The sequence below is a fragment of the Rutidosis leptorrhynchoides genome, chromosome 6, assembly GCF_046630445.1.
Source record: "Rutidosis leptorrhynchoides isolate AG116_Rl617_1_P2 chromosome 6, CSIRO_AGI_Rlap_v1, whole genome shotgun sequence".
Taxonomy (NCBI): domain Eukaryota; kingdom Viridiplantae; phylum Streptophyta; class Magnoliopsida; order Asterales; family Asteraceae; genus Rutidosis; species Rutidosis leptorrhynchoides.
In genome coordinates this window covers 428,727,128-428,748,730 of record NC_092338.1, presented here as the reverse complement: position 1 = coordinate 428,748,730, position 21,603 = coordinate 428,727,128, and the positions used below count along the sequence as shown (strand labels likewise).

Here is a 21,603-nt window from a genome sequence, read left to right as displayed (position 1 = left end):
AACAGGATTCAAGTCTAAAAAGATTGTTGGGTTCGATGAATTGGTTGATAATCGAGCGAGTGATTTGGAGATTATCGTTAGAGGAGGTTGGCAACATAAGGTTGTTTTGAGAATTCCCCATGACTTCATTTTAAGTTGTTTTTCATGATCTATGCAGTCTCCATTTGGTTCGTATTCGAGTGATGTAAAGTTCAATGGACACCCTGCAACAACAATCGTGCATTTTTATACAAAATATATAAGAATTAGTTAATTCACTAATTTGAAGAGACATAAATTGCATGTTCAATATTGACTTTTTAGTTCATATGGTTCAAGCAAAGTACCTGATAGTGCTCCAAATGAACATATATTTTGTAGCAATATCGTTCCAATATGTAAAGTTTTTAAATGTAATTTCCTTATTTTTAGTTGTAATAGTTAAATAAATAAGTGCGAAGACGAAAGACGCAAATCGCTCGAAAATGAAGATTTAAAGACAAAAACGAAGATTTGAAAGACCAAAACATCCAAAAAGCTCAAATGTACAAGATACAATTCAAAAGGTTCAAATTATTGATGAAGAACGTCTAAAAATGACAAGAGTACAAGTTACAAAACGCAAAGTACAAGATATTAAATTATACGAAAGGACGTTCGAAAATCCGGAACCGGGACATGAACCAACTCTCAACGCTCGACGCAACGGTGTAAAAATTACGAGTCAACTATGCACAAGAATAAAATATAATATTTAAATAATTCATAATAAGAATAATATTAAATAATAAAAAGTTGTTAATTGAGCATAGTTCAGGGGTCGTAAATGAAAATTCAATTTCTAATTTGCCTATAAAAGGAAGATTACGTTCGATGAATGAGTATGTAAGGAATTTTTTCCGATCTTTTTTTTATCAATCAAATATCTATATCAATTATCAATATCTATATTCTATATCTCTATCATAATGTTAACTTAATAAGATATAACAATAATCTTAATTTTAATTTTAAATTATGATAATAATAAGATTTATGATAGAGATCTTTTGAGTATGTAAGTCGAAATTCTGTCCGTGTAACGCTACGCTATTTTTAATCATTGTAAGTTATGTTCAACCTTTTTACATTAATGTCTCGTAGCTAAGTCGTTATTATGCTTATTTAAAATGAAGTACTCATGATGTTGGGCTAATTACTAAAATTGGGTTATTGAACTTTGGACCATAATTAAGGTTTGGGCAAAAGACCGACACTTGTGGAAATTGGATTATTGACTATTAATAGATGGGGGGTATTGTCTAATTGAGTGACAACTCATTGGAGTCTGTCGAACCTATCTTCAAATTAACTATCCTAATAATTAATAATGATTATGGTTGTCCTATTTAGTGACGTTCATATGGAATCTGTTATAATCATTTAATTAATCAATTGGGTTGGGTAATTGATTATTCATTCTGATCAAGTGGATGAATTAATATTCATAAACTAATTAAAACAGGGGTGGATTACATACAGTGATAACTGGTGTAATTATTGACAGAAGTGATAACTGCGTCACAGTTTAAATCCTTAATTAGTTGGAATATTTGACTTCGGGTATAAGGGTAATTTGACGAGGATACTCGCACTTTATATTTATGACCGATGGACTATTATGGACAAAAACCAGATAGACGTATCAAATAAACCAGGACAAAGGACAATTAACCCATGGTAATAAATTAAAATCAACACGTCAAACATCATGATTACGGAAGTTTAAATAAGCATAATTCTTTTATTATATTTCTCATCGTATCTTTATTTACTGTCATTTTATTACTCGCAATTTTATTTACTGTCATTTTATTTATTGTCATTATTTTACGCACTTTAATTATCGTCATTTATCTTTGCGCTTAAAATATAGAATCGACAAACCGGTCATTAAACGGTAAAACCCCCCTTTTATAATAATATTACTACTTATATAATTATATATATTTTGTATAAATATAGTTAAAAATATAGTAAGTATCACCAGCTCCCTGTGGAACGAACCGGACTTACTAAAAACTACACTACTCTACGATTAGGTACACTGCCTATAGTGTTGTAGCAAGGTTTAGGTATATCCCACTCCGTAAATTAATAAAACTTGTGTCATATTTTGTAGTATTTCCTAGTAAAAATATAAGCTATTTTATATACACCTCGCTTCACATCAAGTTTTTGGCGCCGCTGCCGGGGAGCGCTAAAACGCTATATTTTTAATTATAATAATATTGAAATAAAATATAATAATATAATAATATTGAAATAGAATATAATAATATAATAATATTGAAATAGAATATAATAATATAAAAATATTTAAGAATAAAAGTTTACGTAAAATTTAAAAAAAAAAGTCGTATTTATTAAATACTTCAGGGGTATATTATGTAACTTATAATTAATAATTGCTATCATGTCGCTTTCATGTGAATAGTAAATTAATTAATTTATTTTCATTTACTATTCATGAATAGTAAATGAATTAAAAAAAGTTTTAAAAAAAAATTATAATTATAAAAAAAATTATTAATTTGTAAAAAAAAATCGTTTTTTAAAAAAAAAAAAAAAAAAGCGTTTTTTAAAAAAAAAAAAAAAAAAAAAAAAAATTTGTAAAAAAAAAAAAAAAAAAAAAAAATCGTTTTTTTAAAAAAAAAAAAAAAAAAAAAAAAAAAAAAAAACGAAAAAAAAAAAAAAAAAAAAAAAATATAAAAAAAGAAAAAAAAAAAAAATATATGTATTTTTAAGACTTTGTTAAATAGTTAAGTTTTAAAAGTTTCTTTATTTTTATTTTAGTTTATAAAAATATAAGTTTTAATTTTAATATCTTTTATTTAATTAAAAAACAGAAAAAAAAAAAAAAAAAAAAAAAAAAAAAAAAAAAAAAAAAAAAAAGAAAAACGCGTAAAAACAAAAGCTGTCAACTGAATTCCTGAACCCCGCGACTCGCGGAGTTTTCCTCTTTATTTGCCGCGACTCGCGGAGGCCTTCTGACACACGGACAAAAACCCTAATCACGGGTTATTTTTAATTATTATTATTATTAAAACCTAATTATTATTATTATTATTATTAGTTTTAAGTTTTATTTTTATTTATGTATTTAGTTTAAATAAGTTTTTATTAAATTGTAAAATTAATAGTTTTATTAAATAAATAATATAAAATAATATTTTTATAAAAATTGTACTTTTTACAACTTTTTGTATATTTTTATATTTTGTACCTTTTTAATCGTTGTAGCGTAACTTTTGTATTTTTAGCTCATATTTAATTTTAAACTTAGTTTTTGCTATAGTTATTTTTACTCCTAGATTTTTAGGCTTTGCCGTAAAATCCCTTAAGTGCTTATTCCTTAGACTAAGTTTTAGGTGCTTTAGAATTTTACGACGCCGTATTTCGCACTACTTTCTTATTTTTATTTTTCGACGCCTATTTTTCGACCTTTTTATTTTTCGACACTTTTCGACGCGCAATCTTTTTCTCTCTTATTTCTCGCCATTCTAGTTTTTAAGACTTAGAATTTTTTCTACTTCTTCTCTAAATTTCTTAAAATTACGAAAATTTATTTTAAGTGGTTAAATTAATAGACATCAAAATTTTCTGGTTCGTAGTAATAGTTGGATTTGTACGTGGACCGGGTTATTGGAGCCAAACAGTACTCAATTATATTGAGACCAAACGAATCCTGCCCCTCTGCTGCATCTTTTGGCTATTCGAAACGTGGGCAAAATCAGAAAAGTCTATTGGTTGGATAACTTATTATAATTTTTCTTTCCTTTTTAAAACTAATAGGATATTCAGTGAATGCACCGAGCAAGACGTTCACCACCTTTTATACGTTCACCACCTGTAACTCGATCAAGGCATTTAGCAAATATCGCCGCCGTTGATTTTTCTTTAGAATCGTCATCTAGTCGACCAAATACTCAAATTTCCGATAATCCAGTTTTTGAAACCAACCTCACAATTGAGAATCCGGAGAATACTCAGGGACAATTCCGAGACCCTGATCCACTAATTATTCCTCCGGAACCACCAATCATTCAAACAGAGATTGCTGAGGAAGAAACCATTAAATCAGAAACCTCTAGTGATTCGGAAACAACACTTCCAATCATGGAAAATCTGGAACCTCTAAGTATGGAAGATCGAATGAGAGCCACACGCACGGGCCAAGGTCACGCCATTATTAAGCCAGAAGTTAATGCGCCAGATTATGAAATCAAAGGACAAATTCTACACATGGTAACTAATCAGTGCCAATATAGTGGTACGCCGAATGAAGACCCAAACGAACACCTTCGTACGTTTAAAAGAATTTGTACACTATTCAAAATCCGAGAAGTGGAGGATGAACAGATCTATCTCATGTTGTTTCCCTGGACTTTAAAGGGAGAAGCCAAAGATTGGTTAGAATCGTTACCTGAAGGGGCGATTGACACATGGGATGTTTTAGTTGAGAAATTTCTTAAAAGATTCTTTCCGGCATCTAAAGCCGTGAGACTTCAAGGAGAAATTGTTACGTTCGCGCAAAATCCAAATGAAACATTATATGAGGCGTGGACAAGATTCGGAAGGATGTTGAGAGGATGTCCTCAACACGGATTAGATACTTTTCAAATAGTACAAATCTTCTATAAAGGCGTAGACATCGCCACACGAAAAGACATCGACATAACCGCTGGTGGTTCCATCATGAAGAAAACCGCAACTGAAGCTTACAAAATTATTGATAACACAGCCTCCCACTCGCATGAGTGGCACCAAGAAAAAGATATCTTTCGATCATCTAAAGCGGCTAGAGCCGATTCTAGCCCTGACTTTGATTCCGTTTCCGCAAAAATAGATGCTTTCGAAAGACGAATGGAAAAGATGAATAAAGATATTCACGCAATACGAATCAGTTGTGAGCAATGCGGTGGACCACACTTATTGAAAGATTGTCACATTGAACCAACGATGGAACAACGAGAGAATGTTTCCTATATGAACCAAAGGCCGGGAAATAATTATCAAAATAATTATCAACCGCCAAGGCTAAACTTAAATCGAAATCAAAACATTCTTTACAATCCAAAAGGACCCGAAAATAACTGGTATAACCAACAAGGTCCGAATAACCAACCAACTCAAAACAACACTTTCAATCAACAAAGACCTAGCTTGTATAAACCACCACAACAACCCGAAGAGAAAAAGCCAAATCTAGAAGAAATGATGGCAAAGCTGATTGAATCTCAAACACAATTCATTACATCTCAAACCCAAACGAACGAGAGGTTTGATCAGTCATTAAGAACTCAACAAGCTTCCATTTTGAATCTAGAAAAACACGTAGGTACTCTTGCTAGCATGATGAGTGAGAGGGAACAAGGAAAGCTACCGAGTGATACTGAAGTAAATCCTCGGAATGAGAATGTTAACATGGTTTCAACGAATTCTGAAAAACCAGCTCCAGAAGATGGGAAGGTTTTAGATGTGAGTAACAATGAAAAAGTTACACCACCACCACCACCCGAGTATGTAAAGCCAGTGGTGGCACCATACAAACCACCCATCCCGTTTCCAAGAAAAGGAGTTGAGTATGAGCAAGTGATAGGTAATAAAGATTGTGATACCTCTGGAAAGAAGAAGAAGAAAAAGAATAAGAAAGTGCAAGAAACAAAAGCCGTAAAAGTAAACCCGGTGAAGACAGTTCCACCAAAACCTCCTCCTAGGATAGGTGATCCGGGTGAATTTATTGTTCCTTGTCTACTTAGTGATTGTGTCATGTATGATGCACTAGCAGATTTAGGTGCGAGTGTGAGTGTTATGCCTCTTTCCTTATATAAGAGATTAGGTGTAGGTGAGTTAAGTCCAACGGATATGAGTGTTCGACTCTTTGATCAAACCATTAAGCACCCAGTTGGAATTGCTGACAACCTACCCGTTCAAGTAGGCAATTTAACCTTTCTAATCGAATTTATTGTCATTGACATAGAAGAGGACCCAAACATTCCTCTAATTTTAGGTCGCCCATTCTTAGCGTCCACCGGGGCGTTATTTGATGTAGGAAATGGAAGAATGACACTTAAAAGTGGTAACAAATCTATCACCTTTATGATTCGAAAGTCTAAATCTCCACCAACTAAAACCGTTGAACCAGTAAAAATGATTGGTAATAACCATGTTGTTTTACCAACTCCAACGGTAGTGCTTAGCAATAATAAAACGCCTAAGTGTGGGGAAAATGAAGTAAAATCTAATGATGACTTGATAATAAAGAACCCCGTTGTTGATACGAAATTAAATGACCCCGTTATTAACAGTTTAATGAAGAAACTTTTTAAACGGGCTATCGATGCTAGAAGTAAGGGGAACTTTAAGTTATGTAACCGGTTAGTATCCAATCTGTCGCCTAAAGAAAAGGCGAAACTAGTTGAATTTTGGGATATTACGGAAGAAGCCGGGCACTGGCTTAAAGAAAAAGTCACAGATAGGCAAGTTGATTATGGACCAAGAGAAATTGACGATGAAGTTAATCACAATTTTGACACCACAGCTACCTAACTGTGGGGAGATTCAAGTGTTCTAAAAAGAAAATGCTATCTAGAGTTAGTTGTTCTGTTCTCGTGTAGTTCCGAGAATGGAATCCGATTGGTCTTTTCCGCTAGCAGACACTAAAGAACTAGTTTTCTCCCCCCATTCTGAATTTTTATTTTTTAGGTTTTATATGAAATTAATATGCTTTTAAGTTTTGTGTGATATTTAAAAACAAAATTTACTTTATTTCATTAAGTTAAAAAAAAATTGATTTCTAAAATTCGTCGTGAGTTGAAGACTAGGTCGTTGAGCCGAAATTGCTTTACCCGAGAGCGGGGCGAAAAATTTTGTTATCATTATTTTTAATTTTATTGATCTAAAGTATGCCAAAAAAATATTATATTTTATGAATTTTTGAAAAGTGGGGTTATAAACCAAACTTCAAAAATATGTATATATGTTTGTATTTTATCTTATGTACAAAACAGGGTAAAACAGCGCACTTTCAAAGACTGTCATGAAGTTCAGCAAAAGCTACTGATTTTGACAAGACGAAAAAAATCAAATGTGAAATAACAATATGTTTGCAAACTCGGTATTTTTAATCACTTTTCTACGCTAATCACCCTCATGAATTTATAATTATAGTCTGATTTCATGCAAATGAGGGCATTGCATGATCTCAAGTGTGGGGAAGGGTTATAAATTCTCTCAGGTTTATACTTGGTTTATTTGCCAAATTTTGTGAAATAAATTCTCTCAGGTTTATACTTGGTTTATTTGCCAAATTTTGTGAAAATTTGAAAAATTTTCAACTAAATGAACTCAAAATCATGTTTATACATATTTATGAACGATGAAAACTAGGTGTTAATACCGAAATTATCGTTACCTCGAAAAGGACATAAATTGAGAAACAACTTAAAACGCTTGAATTCATTTAAAATGGAATAAAGGAGAATAAAAAGGCAAAGAAAGAAACTAAGTGTGGGGAGAATGTACCAAGTTATTCAATTAAAAACTATCTATCACATATTTTTGTACAAACAATTGAAAATACTTTTGTTTTGAACGATAATCAACTGTTTTATCCGATGAAAGAAAAGAAGAGATGGATCTACACGATGAATCAATTCCATCATTTGAAGGAAGTAAAGTCTTCCGAAAAAGACACGCGCTTCTTGATTTAGGTCATGAAGTTGTCGTCCAGACCAGCTGTAGGTTGACGAAAAATCTAGAAAAGTCATCTCTAAAATCAGCAGGAAATCCACGGACCTCAGCATCAAACAGGGTCGCCAAGTGGTCAGATTTATCCTAACCATGAGAAGGATTTATCTCGTACAATGGGGAGGCACCGTGCAAATTAGCTTGATAAGACTAATGAATCAGATCCCCAGAAAAGGATAATCTCCTTAAAGATTAAAAATCAGCTTTTAAGACTGATAATACTCAATCCTAGAGATTGACCTTAAAGATTGAGAATTCAAACTCATGGAATTCAATGATATCTAAACTCGAGCTTGAACGAGAAAATATTTTGATCAAAAATACAAACCGAGTTGTTTTCTGAAAAACCATTTTCAATGCGTTCATTACCATTGAACGTAAAATCCTAAGAAATTCACCTGGAATTCATTAGGTCACCTGAACTAAATCGGGTGTCAACCGTAAGAACGGTGGTTGCATAGCATGGTCGGAGACAGGACCTTGTGCCAGACCGAAAAATCATAGGATGATCTTTACTATCGCTCCTACCAAGGATAGTTCTAGCATCCGACACGTTAAAAGACCATAATCATCTACATGTCACGGGACATTGCCTTAACAGTTTCTTGTTCATCGCTTTCCTTTACAACCGGACGGTAGTTTACCGAAAGGTAATATACGGAACAAGTAAACTGGATGTGTGCTTTCCGATACCGGGATAGCAGTGGATTACACGAACCTAAAAGTTTTTAGCCAAAATATTGATCCACAAATATATTTTGCAACACCGATAGTGGATTAAATCAGAAAACTTGTCTAGGGTAAAATCTAGCCTTAATTTTCAAAAGATCAAATGTTTTCATAAAGATCCAATTTCCTTAAGGATCTAAATTTTCATTAGTCATGTGGGACTGTAAACCGCCTTTCAAATGTGCACTTTGCTTTGGAAACCGAAAGTAAATCGGCTATTTGATTGCAAGTGTCGTTGACCTAAACCCGAGGCAACTGTGGATGACACACCCACCTTTAACCATCATTACTATCATTGTTTATACCGCTATATCAAAATCACTGATGTACAAAATGTGATGAATAAAAAAGTGATTCATGTATGTTTTTATTTCAAGTTCTGTATTGCTTGAGGACAAGCAACGCTCAAGTGTGGGGATATTTGATAGTGCTCCAAATGAACATATATTTTGTAGCAATATCGTTCCAATATGTAAAGTTTTTAAATGTAATTTCCTTATTTTTAGTTGTAATAGTTAAATAAATAAGTGCGAAGACGAAAGACGCAAATCGCTCGAAAATGAAGATTTAAAGACAAAAACGAAGATTTGAAAGACCAAAACATCCAAAAAGCTCAAATGTACAAGATACAATTCAAAAGGTTCAAATTATTGATGAAGAACGTCTAAAAATGACAAGAGTACAAGTTACAAAACGCAAAGTACAAGATATTAAATTATACGAAAGGACGTTCGAAAATCCGGAACCGGGACATGAACCAACTCTCAACGCTCGACGCAACGGTGTAAAAATTACGAGTCAACTATGCACAAGAATAAAATATAATATTTAAATAATTCATAATAAGAATAATATTAAATAATAAAAAGTTGTTAATTGAGCATAGTTCAGGGGTCGTAAATGAAAATTCAATTTCTAATTTGCCTATAAAAGGAAGATTACGTTCGATGAATGAGTATGTAAGGAATTTTTTCCGATCTTTTTTTTATCAATCAAATATCTATATCAATTATCAATATCTATATTCTATATCTCTATCATAATGTTAACTTAATAAGATATAACAATAATCTTAATTTTAATTTTAAATTATGATAATAATAAGATTTATGATAGAGATCTTTTGAGTATGTAAGTCGAAATTCTGTCCGTGTAACGCTACGCTATTTTTAATCATTGTAAGTTATGTTCAACCTTTTTACATTAATGTCTCGTAGCTAAGTCGTTATTATGCTTATTTAAAATGAAGTACTCATGATGTTGGGCTAATTACTAAAATTGGGTTATTGAACTTTGGACCATAATTAAGGTTTGGGCAAAAGACCGACACTTGTGGAAATTGGATTATTGACTATTAATAGATGGGGGGTATTGTCTAATTGAGTGACAACTCATTGGAGTCTGTCGAACCTATCTTCAAATTAACTATCCTAATAATTAATAATGATTATGGTTGTCCTATTTAGTGACGTTCATATGGAATCTGTTATAATCATTTAATTAATCAATTGGGTTGGGTAATTGATTATTCATTCTGATCAAGTGGATGAATTAATATTCATAAACTAATTAAAACAGGGGTGGATTACATACAGTGATAACTGGTGTAATTATTGACAGAAGTGATAACTGCGTCACAGTTTAAATCCTTAATTAGTTGGAATATTTGACTTCGGGTATAAGGGTAATTTGACGAGGATACTCGCACTTTATATTTATGACCGATGGACTATTATGGACAAAAACCAGATAGACGTATCAAATAAACCAGGACAAAGGACAATTAACCCATGGTAATAAATTAAAATCAACACGTCAAACATCATGATTACGGAAGTTTAAATAAGCATAATTCTTTTATTATATTTCTCATCGTATCTTTATTTACTGTCATTTTATTACTCGCAATTTTATTTACTGTCATTTTATTTATTGTCATTATTTTACGCACTTTAATTATCGTCATTTATCTTTGCGCTTAAAATATAGAATCGACAAACCGGTCATTAAACGGTAAAACCCCCCTTTTATAATAATATTACTACTTATATAATTATATATATTTTGTATAAATATAGTTAAAAATATAGTAAGTATCACCAGCTCCCTGTGGAACGAACCGGACTTACTAAAAACTACACTACTCTACGATTAGGTACACTGCCTATAGTGTTGTAGCAAGGTTTAGGTATATCCCACTCCGTAAATTAATAAAACTTGTGTCATATTTTGTAGTATTTCCTAGTAAAAATATAAGCTATTTTATATACACCTCGCTTCACATCAGTACCATTGCTGTCATGATCACCAGTCTTACAGTTTGTTAATTTGGGACGATATGTCGATATTCGTTACTTTAAAATAATCTTATCAAGAATGCTGACTCAAAAATCGCAATATACACTCGTACTCAATCGGTGAACCATATTTGTCAAGTTCAGCATACACTTAATAATTCAAAACTAACATTTTGTACATGTACTTAATACTTGATCAATAAAATTAAGGTCCACTAAAGTTAATATCGATATAAGATTGTAGTTGTAACCTCTTATAAGTTTAAAGTTATGAGTAATTTTTTTTTTCTGGAAAGCTGAGATTATATTAAAAACCCGCAAGACGTGAGCAAAAAAGATACATGAGGATTATATTAAAGTTATGAGTAACTAATATCTTACGCTATGGTTTTTAGTTGAAATTTAAATGTGACCGGAAGTTCAAATTAATGATGATTAACACATACATTTAAAAGATATTACTCCGTATATATATGGGGTTGAGAAGTGTACCTTCATCATCTCCATGTATAGGTGAAACATAAACTTGCAACAAGAAAATTGATATATAAAGAAGAGGCAAGAGAGGCCCTTCAAACATTTCCATGGTGTTTCCATTGAGAAAAACAAATTTTGTAAAAAGGAAGTTCAAATACTCATATATAGTGAGGTAATAGGATCGGATATTCTTTGGAATTATATCTTTTTTTCCTCAAATTTTTTTATTTAACTTAGGTAAAGAAAAGAGTTTTTTTAATGGCAAATAAGTTTTAACTAGTTAAAGACCCGCGATTTCGCGGGTTTTATGAAATGATAATATTTTAAGATAAACTTCAACCATGATAATACCTATAAACAATTAAACATTCTAAAAGTTCAAATGTGTAAAAACATAAATAAAAAAGCCTTGTTCAAAATAAAAATAAGTTACTGGATTTAAATTCGAAAATAATAGTAATCAACGATTCGTATGTGCTAATAGGTTCGACCTATAAAGTTGCAAGTGGCAATAATGCAACTTTTTTTTACGTCTTTCTCAACTCTTCGGTGTAGTTTTTCACATATTCATTAATTTCATTAATCTTTTGAGGTGTCATTAATTGTGAATAATGTCATCGTTTCGTTTGTTATCTTATGGCATCTTTTGGATTTCTGACAAAGCTTTATCATATAATTGGTCAACCTATTTTTTGTTGCAAATATGTATATTATATTATTTAAAAATATTAAAAGCTTAAAATGTATTGATTGTTTTACCTGATCTATAAAGTTGTGCATAATACTCATCTTTCCCACTAAAGTTGACATACAATTCTCAAAATTACTCATCTTTCCCACTAAACTTGACATACAATTCTCATAATTTGACATGGTAGATTCTATCATTTCATGAAATTATAGAATTTGATAGAGTATTTGTTAGATTGATTAAAAAGTAAACAATATTAGATAAACCACAAAGGGTTGTGATATTTTCAATAACATAAATAGACTTCATAATACGTTGCACATATCTAATCAGCAAAGAGTTGTAATAAGAAATAATTATGAGTAAAAGTACATATGAAGCTGAAATTAAACGATTTTTTTTATCATGGATGGAAATACTAAATAGATACATATATAACTATATCATTAGCATGAGCGTTACAAGAATTGACCCATTATATAGACCCACGAATCACCGTACCATTGACTTGTATGAATCACTATATCTTGTATAGCATTTGTTAGGTTTATAATAAATTGATTCAGTTGCAATATTAGTGTTACCTGACTTATAATCAATGTAAGTTTTTTGAACCTAAAAACAATACATATAAATTAAAATTCGCTTGATTGCTTTCTTTGATTTAATTTTCAGATTCCTTTTCACCTTAAACTGTAATGGAGACTTGTTGGCTTCTTGAGATGATGTCCCTAATGCTGCAGATACACATACACAATGCTGAGTGTACATCAAAGAATGTAACCAAGTCAAACCAACTTAGCTCATAAATAATTATAGCAAAAATACATCATAATATACAGATTACATATTTAATTAGTAAAACCAATGTACAGATTACAGATCACATATGATAATATTAGGTAATCCTAACCTAAACCCTAACCCTAAACCGTAAGCCCTAAAAATCTAAACCATAAGTCCTAAAATCTAAACGCTAGAATATAAACCCTAAACCTTAACCTAAATCTTAAATCTAAACTCAAAACCCTAAACCTAAACTCTAAACTCTAAAATCTAAACCCTAACCTAAAGTCTAAATCTAAACCCAAAACCCTAACTCTAAACCCTACACCCTAAATCTAAACCCTAAACCCTAAACCCTAACCCCTCCCCTAAAAACTCTAAACCCTAAGTCCTAAAATATAAACCCAAAATCCTAAATCTAAACCCAAAACCCTACACCCTAGAATCTAAACCCTAACCTAAACCCTAAACAGTAAATCTAAACCAAAACCCTAAACCTAAACTCTAAACCCTAAAATCTAAACCCTAAACGCCAAATCTAAACCCTAAACCTAAACTCTAAACCCTACAGCCTAAACAAAACCCTACAGCCTAAAAATAAACCCTGAAAACTCTAAACCCTAACCCTAATCCCTAAGACATAAAATTAAAACCCTAAACCCTATCATCTAAACCCTAAACCATAAATCTAAACCCAAAACCCTACATATTGTAATAAATTACTTTCAATGATAACACAAATAAATAATATAACATTTCAAATATTTAAAAATATAAATAAAAAACCCACCCATATTGACACATATAATAAGAATCTTAACGTAATATATTACCCACTTGACTAATTATAAAAACCGCCCATATTGACACCTATAATGAGAATTTTAACGTAATCCTTGAATGCATGTAAAATCACCGTAACCAAATTAATACATACATGTAAAAACATGTCTATTTATATTTTACACTATGATGTTATCAAAGTAAAGGTTACACATAGCTAGTTCACGAAAGCATTATATATTATCCAACAACATATCTTTCAAGCACGCAAAATTGTATGCTCATTTGTCCCTTGCCCATTGTCCATAGTATTTTTTCCTTGGAATTCTCGATTATCTGTGATTATCATTTATTAGTGTTATAGATGTCTCTATAAAGCAAGATATATTTGTTTCTTTTATATGTCAGCATCAGCTTAAATTTGCTACATATGGACAATAGAAAATAACATTTGCACCTCACATGTAGAACCATGTATTTTCGATGTTCGAGGTTGCTTCTCCCCTTCACCTGTTGTGAGTGAGGGCGGGATGAAACCTCCTTTTGCCAAAAATCGGATGGCTTCTTCTCCGTTTATAGTTTTCATGCTGGAGCAAATGATGATTTCAAGACTGCCTGGACCTGAGACGTTAGGCCAATAGTTGGTGTTATCTTCAAAGTTAAGCCTAGTTCAGCGAACATTCTCACTGGGAGTCACGTAACCACTTTCGACATCAGGTCTCAAGGGGTCGTATTGTTCCTCCTCAGCGCCATATACTGGTGGCAGATCAAAACCTCCTGACATCTTGCTTGCAAACATTAATACTCGGGTCCCACGAATGACGCCAAATGATCGAGCCAAAAAGTTCGACTTGAGTGCAGATAAATGTAAAATGGTCTAACCTTGAGAAGGGGTTCTTCTGGTTAGGTTGGATTAGAGGGGTGTGGTGTTGTTTGTCTTTTGTCGAACCTCCAAGGTAAGAACAATGAGAGGATTATAGTGATCATACCTACAATTCATAATAACAAAAACTCACAAAGCAATTAAGCACAATCATACCCATAACTTTCCCCAATTTGATATGTAGTTCAACACAACAATACCGTAAAAATGTGGATATGAAGCTAGGCTACATCAAATGCAGCAAATTGAAGGAGAATATGAACAATAAATATTAGAAACAGACCTTCAACGTCGACAATGGAAAAGTATGCATCTATTTGAAACCAATCAACATGTTATATATCTTAACTTGTTTTGGATTATTGATATTGAAGAAAAGTTAAGCATACTTGGAGTACGTTTGATGTCGAGCATCCACTACAAGGATACCACTGCATGAGGCATAACAACAACAACAACAACAACAACAACAACAACAACAACAACAACAACAACAATACTCAATCCCACAAAAGTAGGGTATGGGGGAGGTGGGGGAGGCATAACTAACCATCAAAACCTCACTTCATGTGTTTATCTGCACATAGTAGTCATTTGGAGTGGATCCCAAATGTATTATTTTATCATAAAGCCTATCACGATAAGAGATACTCCAAATTTCGAATTTAAACAAGAACCAAAATGACACATTTCGAAAAAACTAAATGATGATTACCTTAATGTAGCCTTAGATGAAGAAAAGGACTATAATACACACATTTTATTGTACCCTAATCAAGTTGTTCTTGTCGTTCAATCTCCCCATGATACCACATTCTGTCATATAGTAGCCTGAATGATGCATCAACTCAAGTAACCAACAATAAATTAATAGTAATAAACATTTAAGTTTTAATTGTAATAAATAATGAACAACAATCATCATACTTAAAAACACTTATTGAAGAGTAAACACCTAATTTAATATGCTCCCTACAATTGTAAGGATAAGTCCAATTAAATAAATAATCATCGTTTGAAAAAAAAATCGATTGTACAGATATACTTGTATCACATGAACCAAGTTTGAATTTGATCTTTAAATGCTTCAATTCTTCTTTCTGGACAATCACAAGTGCACTTGTGACTAACACATTTTTTTATAATTTAATGCTTAACGATAATGTAGGTAACATAATTAATATTTGGCTAGAGTTTATGGTGAGATATTGATAATAACGAGGTCCGGTCCGACCCGCGCGTTGCAGCAGGATAATCAGTTTTGAACCATTTCAACATAAGCGGATACTATACTTAAACGCAGCGTTCGATATTTACATTGAAAAAATAGCTATGATTGTTGTGCTGTTTAATTGACTACATAGATTAACTGGTGATTACATACATACACAAAATAACTTTTCGTTTTCTGAATTTTTTTTTTTGTTCCCTTCTACGGCAACCAACATTACACACATGTACACATCACATGTAACTAAACATTCAGATAATATCAAAATACCTATGGCTCGTAAACATGTCAAATTATGTGTATAACAAACCACATTTAATACATCGATTACCGCACTTTTTAACAGTGTGATTGAGGAGGTTGTGTATGACCTATTAACTTAACTTTAACCAAATAAAAAAACTCAGTTCACACAACTATGTAAATGGGTCAAAAAACATCATCTTTTTTGTAAAATAAAAGTGAATCATTGGAGTGGTTAGAGTATTGATGAGTCACCTGTGTCCTGTGCATCTATGTCAAGGTCAACCTCTTGGCCATTTGGTGTTGCGGTTTGTCTTCAGATTATCCATACATGTGTTATAAAACTTGCTATTAGAAGATGAAAAGTACATATATTGCTTGCTCTGGCAAATACCTGCAAACAACGGCATGAGGTATCGTTTCGTACATAGATCTAACATTAAATTACCAAACACTGTAATTCAGAGTCAGGGATCCAGACATTAAACATTTACCGTCAAAATAAATGAAAATTAGGGTTGAAATATTACGCAACCTTGTGATCGAAGTCGGAAGGGTGCCGCGGCTAGGAGATGATGAGAGACGAAACGACGGCAACAACGACAGTGGCGAAGGAACGGACAGATTACGATCGCCGGAGATTGCAGATATTGGGTTTGGAGGCGGTTGGCAGATTGTGTCGGTTTGTTATGGAGTACTGAGTATAATGTATTTAAGCTTATATTAGGCTGAAAGAAATGAACTTACATCAAAATACTTATAACTCGGATAGATAGCAAATACGTCAAATGTCTCAGCGATCCGTATAAGTATATACTGATGAACTAAAACATAATATCGAAGAAGGATAAAAAAAAAAATATTTATATTTTATAATGACCGAAAGGTTCTACATCCTTTGATACAAACACAAACTCATGTCAAAGCGCAAAGAGACAAACAAAACTAAGGGGCCGTTTGGTTGAAAGAATGTTTTGAGGATGGAATGGAATCTAGTGAAGGAATGAAATTTGTAGGAATTAGAATGCAAAGGAATTTGAATAAGTATCTTATTTGGTTGCTAAAATAGTTGATGGAATTGGGATGTAAATATGATCAATTGACAAAATTACCCTTTTTAGATTACTCCACAACATTTAAAATTTCTGTATCAATCAACAATTATAGTAAATAAATATATAGATATAAATTATAAATTTTTTATTATAGATAAATAATAATAATAATAATAATAATAATAATAATAAAATAAAAAAAATAAAAAATAATAATAATAATAATAATAATAATAATAATAATAATAATAATAATAATAATAATAATAATAATAATAATAATAATAATAATAATAATAATAATAATAATAATAATAATAATAATAATAATAATAATAATAATAATAATAATAATAATAATAATAATAATAATTAAAAAACAAAATAAATCAAGACGTATAAAAACATCCACCTACCTATTCACGCCGCAGAACATATTCACGCCCTACATTGCCTGTTTATCAAAATTATTAACACAAAAGTTGGGGCATGTTATACTACACAATAAATCAAGAAACAATGTAGAAGTAGTAGTCTTATGACACCCTGATCAGATATATGAGAAATTAAAATGAAAAAACATTTGACACTACAAGACTGTAGTGTACAAATACAATAAAAGCAAGTTTACATATCAACCTGGCCGTAAACCATCTGCAATGGCAAATGAGAGAGTTCTAATGTGGTCAGCAACAACTCTGTATGCCATGTCAATTCCATCAACATCATCTGGGCCCAATTTGCCTGTATATGGTCAAGCACCAGTTGCCGCCTACCCAGAAGCAATCAAACACACTCAATCAAATGCAAATTGGAACTAAAGATAGTAAGAAGAGTACATATAAAAGTATTTATATTACATGCTGGATTGCAGAAAGATAGGTATGAAGACATCAGTATCATAGTTGCTCATCTTCTTCTAGAGTATTGAAGTCAATCTTTCGAAACCCATACCAGTATCCACGTGTTTTGCAGGCAAAGGTTTCAAGGAACCATCAGCTTCCCTGTTAAACTGAATGATAAGAAATATAACAACGTGTATTTCAGTCTTATATAACACAGAACAAAGGCTAGGCAGTCTTACTTATGAAATAGAAAGTAGCAAGAGCTTTACCTGAATAAACACATTATTCCATATCTCAATCAATGTAGGATCATCATTGTTAACCAACTCTGCAACATCACGACCACCTATTCTATCGAAGTGTATTTCAGTACATGGTCCACATGGCCCAATATCACCCATCTCCCAGAAGTTTTCCTACAATAAAGTTTAACAAGTAATCAAACTGGATTAGTCAACTCTTTCAGTTTACAAAACACTGTTGGGCTACAAACACTAAAACAAGTGACGAGAAAACTTACTTTACAACCAAAAGGTAAAATTCGTGCAGGTGGAAGATATTTGAGCCATATATTTCTAGCTTCATCATCAGTAGGAAGGCCCAATTTCTCATCACCGCCAAAATAGGTAGCATAAATTCGATCCGTAGGCAGCTTGAAGACCTATAAAGCAATACATATGAAGTAAATAAGCATGATGAAGAAAACCACAAGAATAATAAACAAGTAAATAAGCATAATGTGATACAATATTGTGTGAATACCGTTGTAAGCAGCTCCCATGCCCATCCAATGACGACTTCTTTAAAATAATCACCAAATGACCAGTTACCAAGCATCTCAAAGAAGGTGTGATGATAAGTATCTTTGCCAACATCATCAAGATCATTATGCTTCCCACCATCTCGAATACATTTCTGTTTGTTGACCACCTACATTAAAAACAGAACCTGGAATTACTCGGCGAGTTCAGAGTTTTTGCAACTCGGAGTACTTGGTCAAAGTTGGTCTAACTCGGCCAAAACTCGTGATTACTTAGAAAATTGGTCAAAATTCGATCATTACTCTGAATTACTCGAAAAATCAGTAAAAACTCAGTCAAATCAATCAAAGTCATACATGGTCAACATCCGAGTACTCCCCGAGTTACCAAGTACTCACTAAGTACTCCTTGAGTAGCGATTTTTGCAACCTTTATTAAAGGGAATAGTAATCTTAACACATTAATATATGTAGTCTTTCTAGGTAAAAAGTGATAACCTTTTCCCTGTTCAGATACAGGTACTTAGCACAAGGTCCATAAACTCTCCAAATAACGCGATTAGTAATAAAAAAACTACTTACCTCAATGAAATAAGTTGCTAGATTTAACTGGACGTGTACTGGTTCTGCACCAAGTCGGCAGCCATAAAATCCAGCGGTTTGGTCATGAAGATGATCATAAAATTTGCCTCGAAGGCCCGTCCATGGATTCTGTGTTTTCCATATCAGAACACCAGTATATTTAGTCCACATACACAATGTCCATCCCTCTAATAACGCTCGATACTGAATATAATTTACTAACCGAGCCTGCAAAACATCAAAAAACAAACAGAATCTGTGAACCAAAAATTAGAAAATGCATAAACACATCAAATTCGGCCAGTCGGGGTCTACCTTGAGACAAAAATCATCAAGATCCTTCGGTTCACCATCCAGCATTATCTGATCATGAATCGAACCTGGTTTTTGACCCATTGAATATAAACCAAAGTCCAAAGCGACCCATATCAATGTTGTAAATGGGTCAAATACTCCGACAAGAAACCATCTATCATAACTGTAATATATTAATCTACAATAACCTTAAAAATAGAAATAAATACTATACAAAAGCACATACATAGTCTAATATGATAGGTTGATAATAAAGTGTATATGGAATCTAAACCCGTCAATGGCACAAACAGCAATTTTCCTTTTTGACAAATTAAAAAGTAAAAATATGGTGAAAGCTACATAATACCATACCTTTAAAAAGTTCAAATGAATATACCCTTGGAGACTGAATTAAAGCCAATCCTTCATCAGCAGCTCAGTCAAGAATCACCTGAACCGAAACAGAACTTGGTTCACCTTTACTAATTGCTAAAGAATGTGATGATGTCGACCCGTTTTGTTCAGTTGCATCCACGGTTTCACTTATGATCTGAGCAGAAACTGCAGGCGGAGAACTCGAGCTATTTAGACCCATCCATTGTCACCTTTAACGCTTACTAATAGATAGAATTTATACGGTCTAACTTAGTTATTGAAATAAAAGAATAAGATTACTAAAACACAAGAGTTCACACAATCCGTATGTAATAATCAAGTTTGTGCTCCTACACGCAAATAAAATGCAGTATATGTAAAGTCTCTAATCCATCCTTATGAACTACCGGAGTTTAAAGGAGTAAACAATTACTGTATTATTGATAAAATATACACATGTTGCATACACTTCGCTTATCAGTCAGAACTATAAATCGGAACCCTAGACGACTATCATTCCTAAATAACAACTGATTCTTTCTGTTAGATGAAAATATCATAAAAAAATTCGATTTGCAACAAATTAAAAGGATAAAGGATCAAATCAAATAATAGATTGAATGCAATACCTAATTCTGGAAGATCGATATGTAATTCCAAAAGAATAATGTTATGCAGCGATATCAAGAACCATCAATTGAAAATTATGCAGCGATATCATTAACATAAGCAATCAAAAACCTTCGAAGATACTCCTCCTGAATGAAGATGATTGTGTGAGAAACAGCTCCTGAATCGATCTCCATTGAAAATTTAGTGTTAAAGTGTATATTTGATAACTCGCAATTGAACGAAACCCCTAATTTAGTTTTTTTTTTTTTTTTTAATTAAGAGGGTATTTTAGGGATGGGGCAGATGTAAAATTGATTTATTTGGTAATTTTTGAATGGATGATTAAGGACCGTTGGATAAGGGGTATTATAATGTAATTTTCTGAACTAATGGTAATTAAAGGGGTTTTAAAAACATTTATTAGTTAATCGAGACTCTCTTTTAACGTATATATAGTGATGATAATATACGAAAAAGAAACAACGAGAGTTAGTGGCTTAGATGCCACATAAACAAAACGAAAATACATACAAAACACGCAAATTAAGACTCGAACAAGATAAAGGAAGAAAAGATTGCAATCCCGCGAGAATCAAAGATTACAACAACACAAACGATGATTGGTTTGTTAGCCAATTGCACCAATTGATAAATTTTCCTTTGACCCTAGCCGCGATCCACTCGAAAGATTTCACTAACTAACATCGAACTATCGAAGCACTTACGAACTTGTTATGGAACACCTTCGAATTACGATTCTTCCAAATCCCATTTGACGGCTTGCCAAATTTTACCTTGGGCCGGGCCTGCATCGAAGCACTTGCCAAATTTTACCTTGGGCCGGGCCTGCATCGAAGCACTTACGAACTTGTTATGGAACACCTTCGAATTACGATTCTTCCAACAAACCCATTTGACGGCTTGCCAAATTTTATTCCCAAGTGAACTCATTATGTGATGTATAACGACCCTCATTTTTTCCATTCTATATTTTTCCAATATTAAAAGCCCAAACAATATAATTAAAACTTAATGATTAAACTTTAATCAACAATTGTTAAGTGTTAAGAGTTAGAAAACATATTAATTAACTTTGTACAAAAATTGACAAGTTAATAAAAGATGAAAATAATAAACTGTTAGTCAACACTCACTGCTAATTAAAATTTATGCATTTATGTAATATT

General features: G+C 32.2%; 1 protein-coding gene across 3 annotated transcripts in view; it reads left to right on the top strand.

Annotated features, from left to right (window-relative positions):
- The window catches only part of LOC139851522 (uncharacterized), a 158,268-nt gene that overhangs the window by 118,178 nt on the left and 18,487 nt on the right, over window positions 1-21,603 (top strand). The gene's annotated exons all lie outside the window — the stretch shown is intronic.